General features: G+C 41.9%; 1 protein-coding gene across 2 annotated transcripts in view; it reads left to right on the forward strand.

Annotated features, from left to right (window-relative positions):
* The window catches only part of CENPP (centromere protein P), a 215107-nt gene that overhangs the window by 86933 nt on the left and 120610 nt on the right, over window positions 1–7564 (forward strand). The window lies entirely within an intron of this gene.

Raw genomic sequence — 7564 nt, forward strand, 5'->3', positions numbered from 1 at the left:
TATAAAAATGCCATTGATTTTAATTTTGTGTCCTGCTATTTTTCCAAATTTGTTTATTAAATCCAGTAATTTCTTAATGGAGTCTTTAGGGTTTTCTATGTACAGTATCATGTCATCTGCAGATAATGACAGCGTTACTTCCTCCTTTCCAATTGGGATGCCTTTGATATTTTCTTCCTGTCTGATCACTGTGGCCAGGACTTCCAGTACTGTGTTAATAAGAGTGGTGAAAGTGGACACCCCTGTCTTCTTCCTGTTCTTAGGGGAAATGGTTTTAGTTTTTGCCCATTGAGTATGATGTTGACTGTAGTTTTGTCACATATGACCTTTATTATGTTGAGGTATGATCCTTCTATTCCCATTTTGCTGAGAGTTTTTATCAAAAATGGGTGCTGGATTTTGTCGCATGCTTTTTCTGTGTCTCTTGCTATGATCGTGTGATTTTTTGTTCTTTGTTTTGTTTATGTGATGTATCATATTTGTTGATTTGCAAATATTGTACCAGCCTTGCATCCCCAGAATAAATCCCACTTGGTCATGGTGTATGATCTTTTTAATGTATTGCTGGATCTGACTTGATAATATTTGGTTGAGGATTTTAGCATCTATGTTCATCAGGGATACTGGCCTGTAGTGTTCTTTCTTTGTAGTGTCTTTATTTGGTTTTGGAATTAGGATAATGCTTGCCTCATAATAAGTGCTTGGAAATCTTCCTTTCTCTTGAATTTTTTGGAATAGCTTGAGGTGGATAGGGGTTAGCTCTTCTTTGAATGTTTGGTAAAACTCACCTGTGAAGCCCTCCTATCCAGGACTTTTGTGTGCTGGATGTTTTTTGATTGCTGCTATTATTTCATTAGTTGTTATTGGTCTATTCAGCTTTTCTGATTCTTCATGATTGAATTTTGGAAGATTGAATGTTTTCAGGAATCTGTCCTTTTTGGCCAGGGTTTTCCAGTTAGTTGTCATATAGATGTTCATAGTATTTTCCTATAATCCTTTGTGTTTCTGTGGTGTCAGTTGTTACCTTGTCTCTTTCATTTCTGATTTTAATTTTTTGGGTCCTCTCTCTTTGTTTCTTGATGAGCCTGGCTAGAGTTTCATCAATGTTGTTTGTCTTTTCAAAGAACCAGCCCTTGGTTTCATTGATATTTTGAATTTTTGTTTGTTTTTTAGTGTCTGTAATTTATTTCCTCACTTCTACTTCCCCTGGGCTCTTCTTGCTGTTCTCGTTCTAATTTTTTTAGTTGTAGGGCTAAATTGTTTATTTGAGCTTTTTCTTGTTTCTTGAGGCAGGCCTGCAATGCTATGAACTTCCCTCGAAGGACTGCTTTCACTGTGCCCCACAGATTTGGGTTTTTGTGTGTGCATTTTCACCCGTTCTCAGGAAGTCTTTGATTTCTCTCGATCTCATTGGTAACCCGTTCACTGTTTAAAACATGCTGTTTATCCTCCATGTGCTTGAGGGTTTTATTGTTGCTGATTCCTAGTTTCATGCCCTTGTGGTCTGAGAAGATGCTTGATATGATTTCAACTTCCTGAACTTGTAGAGACTTATTTTGTGCCCTAACATGTGGTCTGTCTTTAAGGATGTTCCATGTGCAGCTTTGGGACGAAATATTCTGTAAATGTCAGTTAAATCCATCTGATTTTGTGTGCTTTTTAAGGTCACTGTTTCCGTGTTGAACTTTTTGTCTGAGAGATTTATCCAGTGATGTTAGTGGGGTGTTAAAGTCCCCTACTGAGACTGTATTGCTGTCAATCTCTCCCTTAAAGTCCTCCAAGAGTTTTATAATGTATTTAGGTGCTTCTGTATTGGGTGCATATATATTTTACTAGGGTATTATCCTCGTGTTGGATTGATCCTTTTAGTATTATGTAGTGACCTTCTTTGTCTCTTGTTAGGGCCTTGGTTTTAAATTCCATTTTGTCAGATACAAGTATTGCTACCCCTGCTTTGTTTGTTTGTTTGTTTGTTTTGTGTTTTATTTGCATGGAAAATTTTTTCCCATCCCTTCACTTTTATCTTGTGTGAGTCTTTTGTTCTGAGTTGGGTCTCTTGTAGACAGTATACCTATGGGCATTGTTTTCTTACCCATTCATCTACCCTATGTCTTTTGATTAGAGTATTTAATCCTTTTACATTTAAGGTTATTATTGACAGGTACTTATTTGTTGACATTTTTTCGTTTTGCCTGTTTCTTTCTATTTTTATTCTTCTTAAAGCAGCCCCTTTACTATTTCTTGCAATGCCAGTTTTGTGGTACCCAACTCCTTAAGCTTTCTTTTGTCTGGCAAACATTTGATTTTGCCCTCAGTTTTAAATGAAGGCCTTGATAGATAAAGCAGTCTTGGTTGCAGTTTCTTATTTTTCATTTCTTTGAATACTTTATGGGAATCTCTTCTGGCCTGAAGTGTTTCTGTTGAGAAATCCACTGGCAGCCTTATGGGAGTTCTTTTATAGATAACTGTCTTGCTTTTAATGCCTTTTAGATCCTCTTTTTGTCTTCAGCCCTGGCCATTTTAATTATGACGTGTCTTAGAGTGGGTTTCTTTGGGTTCTTTTTGATTGGGACCCTCAGTGCTTCTGGAACTTGTGTGACTTTTTCCCACCAGGTTAGTGAAGTTTTTGGTGATTATTTCTTCAAATAGGTGTTCTATACCTAGCTTGCTTTCTTCTCCTTCTGTAATCCCTATGATATGGATGTTGTTATTTCATTTCATGTTCTCCGAAGTGTTCTTTTAAACTGTTCTCGTTCTTTTTTACTCCTTTTTTATTTTTGTTGTTCTGATTGGATTTTTAGTTTTTCTACATTGTCTTTCCAAATCACTCATTCAATCCTCCGCTTCATCTAGAGCCTGCTTTTAATTCCTTCTAGGGGTATTTTTGATGTCAGGTATGGTGTTCTTCATTTCTGAGTAGTTCTTATTCATTGTTTCTGTGTCCTTTTTCATGCTGATGTAATACCCAGTGAGTTTGTTATAGCTCTCATTAAATTTCTTTTAGTTCTCCCTAAGTTGTTTGAGCATCCTTGTAACCATTACTTTGAACTCAATATCTGATAAATTGCTTGCCTCTCTTTCATTCAGTTGTTTTTGTCAAGAATTTTTCTTTTCTTTCATTTGGGTGTTGTTTCTTTGTCACCTCATTTAGCTGTCTCTTTGTGTTTGTTTCTGTATAGCAATTGGAACTGTTATGACCCCGGTTCATTGGATGGCCTCGTGTAGTAAGTATCATGTGGGACTCAGTGGTGCAGTCTCCTTGATCTCCTGACTTGGGTGCTCTAGTAATGACCCTCTCCTATGGGTTCTGTGGCCCCTCCTATTGTACTTGGGTCTTGATTGCTGTTGGCCCATTGTGGGTGGGATGGACTATCTGGCTGGCTGGCTTAGGCTTAACCCGACCACGATGAGTAAGCTGCTGTGTAGGTGCAGTCTTGAGGTGTCTTGTTGGGCTCAGTGGCACAATATTCCAGGTCACCTGAGCCTTATGCTATAGGAATGTGCTTTGTGGGTTACGTGCGTCCTGTGTTGTATTTGCATCTTGAATGCTCTTGGCCGTTTCATGAGTTGAGTTAACCTAACTCTTCAGGTTGGGTGACTATAAGGGTAAACCTTAATCACCGTGTATAAGAATATGTTGTGCAGGGTAGGCCCCCAAGGTGCAATTGATCCTAGCAGAGTCTGGTGCTTGCTGAATTCTTTCTTTGGGTGTGTTGCTTGTGTGGCTGATTGGTTCACTCTCTGGTGTTGTCTGAATCCCACCACTGGTTGTTTCAGTTCTGAGTCCACTTGGGTGGATTTCAGGTACCGATCACTTTCAGACATTGTGTGTAACCTGTTTTGGGCTGCCTGTCTGGAGCTGCCATGCTGTTTACTGTTTGTGTTTACATTTATTGGACCTGGGTGTGCCTGCAAGGGCCAGTTTGTATAGAAAGGTTGGGTTCCTGGAACTTTGAGCTGGGGTCAGATCGATACAAGATCAAGGCTCCCTGAGGTTGGTGTCCACCTTTTGGCTATTCCGTTCCCCCTTGATGTTTCCTGGGATTACTCCTGAGTTTTATGCAGGAAGGCTATAGAGTGGGCCCAAGCTGGCCACACCCACTGACTCTCCCACAGGGCTGATGCTTGGTGGTTTGGAGCGACCAGTTTGGGCAAACCAGGTTAGTGTGTCCCTTAGTTTTGGGCCAGCATGGTCTGGCACTCAACGGAGAGAATGTGGCCCCTATTCCTGTGCCATATCAATCAGACTCTACCTGAGTCTCCAACTCTGTCTTCCCTGTGAGGAGTGCACCACAGGTTCTGTTTTGGGTATAGCCTGCTGTCCTTACTGCAGGAGAAAGCTTAATAGGACAGGAGGGATTCACTGGGACTTGGGCAATCAGATCAAGAAAGCCTTCTTTTGGTGGGTGGCACCAACTGTGCTGTGAGAGGGAGGCAAGCTGCACTCCTCCCTTTAGTTATGTAGCCACTGCTGCTAAAGCCCTGGACTGCAGCCTCTGAGGTAGATGTGCTCTGAATGTCCTGGCTCTGAGCAGAGCCTCCTTCCCCTCAAAACCGAGCCTAGCCAGATGGAGCCAGCTGGGCTCTCCCTGCTCTCTTCCGTGCTGCAGGACTGAGAGGAACAGATCAGGGCAGCCCTCTGCTTGGGTTGGCACTAGCCCTTTCTAGGGAAGAGAGCTGCTTGCCTCCTTCTATCTCTGCAGTGCCCTTGCCAGAGACCCTGATGCCGGGCTCCGAGGGGGTCATATCAAATGTCCCAGTTCTGAGTTGTGCTCTCTTTCCCCCATGGATATGAGTTCAGCAGGATGGGTCCAGGAGGATTTGGGAATGCAAATCCAATCTGCCCTTTGATTGAGTTGGCACACGCCCTCAGCCCTCGAGAGGGGAGCTAGTTGCTTCCCTTCTAGCTTGGTGGCATCCTGGAGCCAGAGACCCTGAAGGAAGGTCCCGAGGGGTCCTTGCCAGATTTCCCAGTTCTGATCTGTGTCCCCATCCCGCTATGAGTCTGCACTAGGAGGAAGGTGCTGGCAGGGCTTGGAGGAACAGATCAAGGCTGCGCCCTCCGCCTAGGGTGGCACCGGCCCTTGGAGGTATTGAGGGCTGCTTACCTCTTTCTTACTCTGCAACACATGCCAGAGGCCCTGATGGAGGGCTTTGAGGGGGTTGCACCAAATGTCCAAGCTCTGAATTGTGCTCCCTTCCCCCCGTGGATATGAATTTAACAGGGTGGGGCTAGCAGGATTTATGAATGCAGATCCAGGCAGCTCTATGTGGGGTGGTGATGCAGGGCTGGGGGAGCTGCTAGTACATGCCTCCCCTTAGCTCTTCAGCTGCCCACTGTATGAGGTCCTGACCTGGAGGCCTTCCGTTTGAGGTGGCACCTCCCTAACCTTTGGAAGGGGGAAAGATTGGCCCTTGTTCTGAAGCCACTCAGTTCAGTGATTATCTAAGAGTCTGTCTATAATTTCTCCAGACAAAAGAGTGCATCTCCAGTCCCTTTTGGGTACAGCCTACCATCCTTCATGTTGGACTTGAGCTTGGTAAGGTGATGTTGCCAGTATTTGGAGGATGGGGTCAGTGCACTTCCTCCAGCTGGCACTGTAAGAATAGAAGTACTGGACCCTGGGAAATGGCGCCTGAGGCCCTGTGGAATGTTAGCTCAGGACTAGGACCTCAGAAGCATACCTTTAAGATCTCTAGCGCTGTGCAACCCTGATTTTATGGCTTCTGCATGCCCTGAATCTCCTTCCCTCTACCAGAGCCCCGGGTGAGTGCCTGAGAGCCAGCCCCATTGTGATAGTCCTTAGGAAATCACCGGGGATTCAGGCAGACTCCCTCCTCTTTCCGGTGGACAGAGTCCCCACTTATTTTTGCTGCCAGGTGCTCTGCAGGTTCTTCTTCCTGGGCCTGGTGTTCTGGCTTGGGGTCCTGGCATGGGATTGAGACCCTTCTTTCCTCTGGGGGGCTTTTGCAGCTGCAGTATTTCTCTGGCTACCCCTGGGTGCAGGGACCAGCCCTCCCCACCCTTCCTACCAGTCTCTGTGTAGCTTCTCTTTTCCAATCTTTGATATAATTCTCTGTTCAGGTGTCTTGCTGTTGTTTATTCAGATTGACTGCTCTAAACTTGAGCTGTAACTCAGGTTTGGTGCCAGGAGGGGCGGTGTGTCGCTTGTACCTGCTCTGCGGCCATTTTGCAGTCCCCCCAAATTGATTTTTTAATAATAATGTTAGTTTTATTGACTTCAAGTAATTGTCTAAAAGTACTATGTTTCATGAATTTAATGATAATTTTTTATTGTATTATTTCAGAGAGAATAAGGATAGATGGTCACTGAGATTTTTTTCTACTTTGAAGTCCTTAAATCAAGTAAATTGTAAAAGTTTGTTTTCAAACTTTAATGGATTTCAGATGGGTAGTATTTTGTATTTGTCATAAAGTGGATTTATAGCAGAAAACTTCAATCCAGTTTTGGTTGTTGATGATTTTTGTTAGTGATTTGTTTTTTGTAAAATTACAATAAAAAATGGTTAACAGCTGTGGAAAGAAAAACAGAATCATTAACTACAGGAAATTAATTGTAGTGATTTCAAGAATCATTTCCAGTATTTAAAAAGTTTTGCTGTCTTTTCTTTTTAGAAAAAGATTAACTTAGCAACTCTAAACTCCTCTACTCAGATCACAGCCTGTTTGTTAGATGATTTTAACCTTAGCATTAACCTTACTAATTTAATTATTAATTTTAAGAACCATATTCTTAAAATTTCAGGGAACATTTATTTTACTTATGTTTGTTAGATGATTTTAACCTTAGCATTAACCTTATTAATTTAATTATTAATTTTAAGAACCATATTCTTAAAATTTCAGGGAACATTTATTTTACTTATGTTTTTATAAGTGCCATGATATCACAATTTTATTTTATGATATATTGTAGAAAATCTATTTAAGTAGATTTGGAAAACTACTAGAATATTTGAATTTTAGAATGATTGTCACTGTAATGTATTCTTTTATTTTTAAGGACTTCATAACCTATAATTTTTCTTGTCAGTCAGTAATTGTCCCGTATAATAATTACTAGTGTTTTCGGAATCTTTATGGTTTATAAAGCATTTTCACATACATTTTTATTATTCAATTCTCGTGGCAACATAATTGATCAGGTGACAGTTTCAAAGAGGTGGTGATTTGCCTACGACTATAAACGGAACTGGATTTCTGGTTATGTTCTTCCAACTCAGAGCTCTATATCCCTGGGCTCTTTCTGTTACATCACTATAATTTTGCCAAACAAACATAGCTGTTTTTAGAAGTTAAGTAAATTTCCTATAAAGCAGTTGTTCTCAACCAGCCTCCCCCTGCGCACCCCCTCCCCGCAATTGACAAATGTCTGGAGAAACTGTTGATTGCACAGTGGGCTGGGGTTGCAGGTGCTACTGGCATCCTAATGAGTAGAGACCAGTGAGGTGCCAGACATTCTGCAAAGGACAGGTGCCCCTTTTCCCCCCAGTGTCAGCATTGCCAAAGTTGGGGAGCCTGGCTAGGAAGAACAAGACCTAT

This window comes from Miniopterus schreibersii (assembly GCF_964146895.1).
Source record: "Miniopterus schreibersii genome assembly, chromosome: 11".
Taxonomy (NCBI): Eukaryota; Metazoa; Chordata; class Mammalia; order Chiroptera; family Miniopteridae; genus Miniopterus; species Miniopterus schreibersii.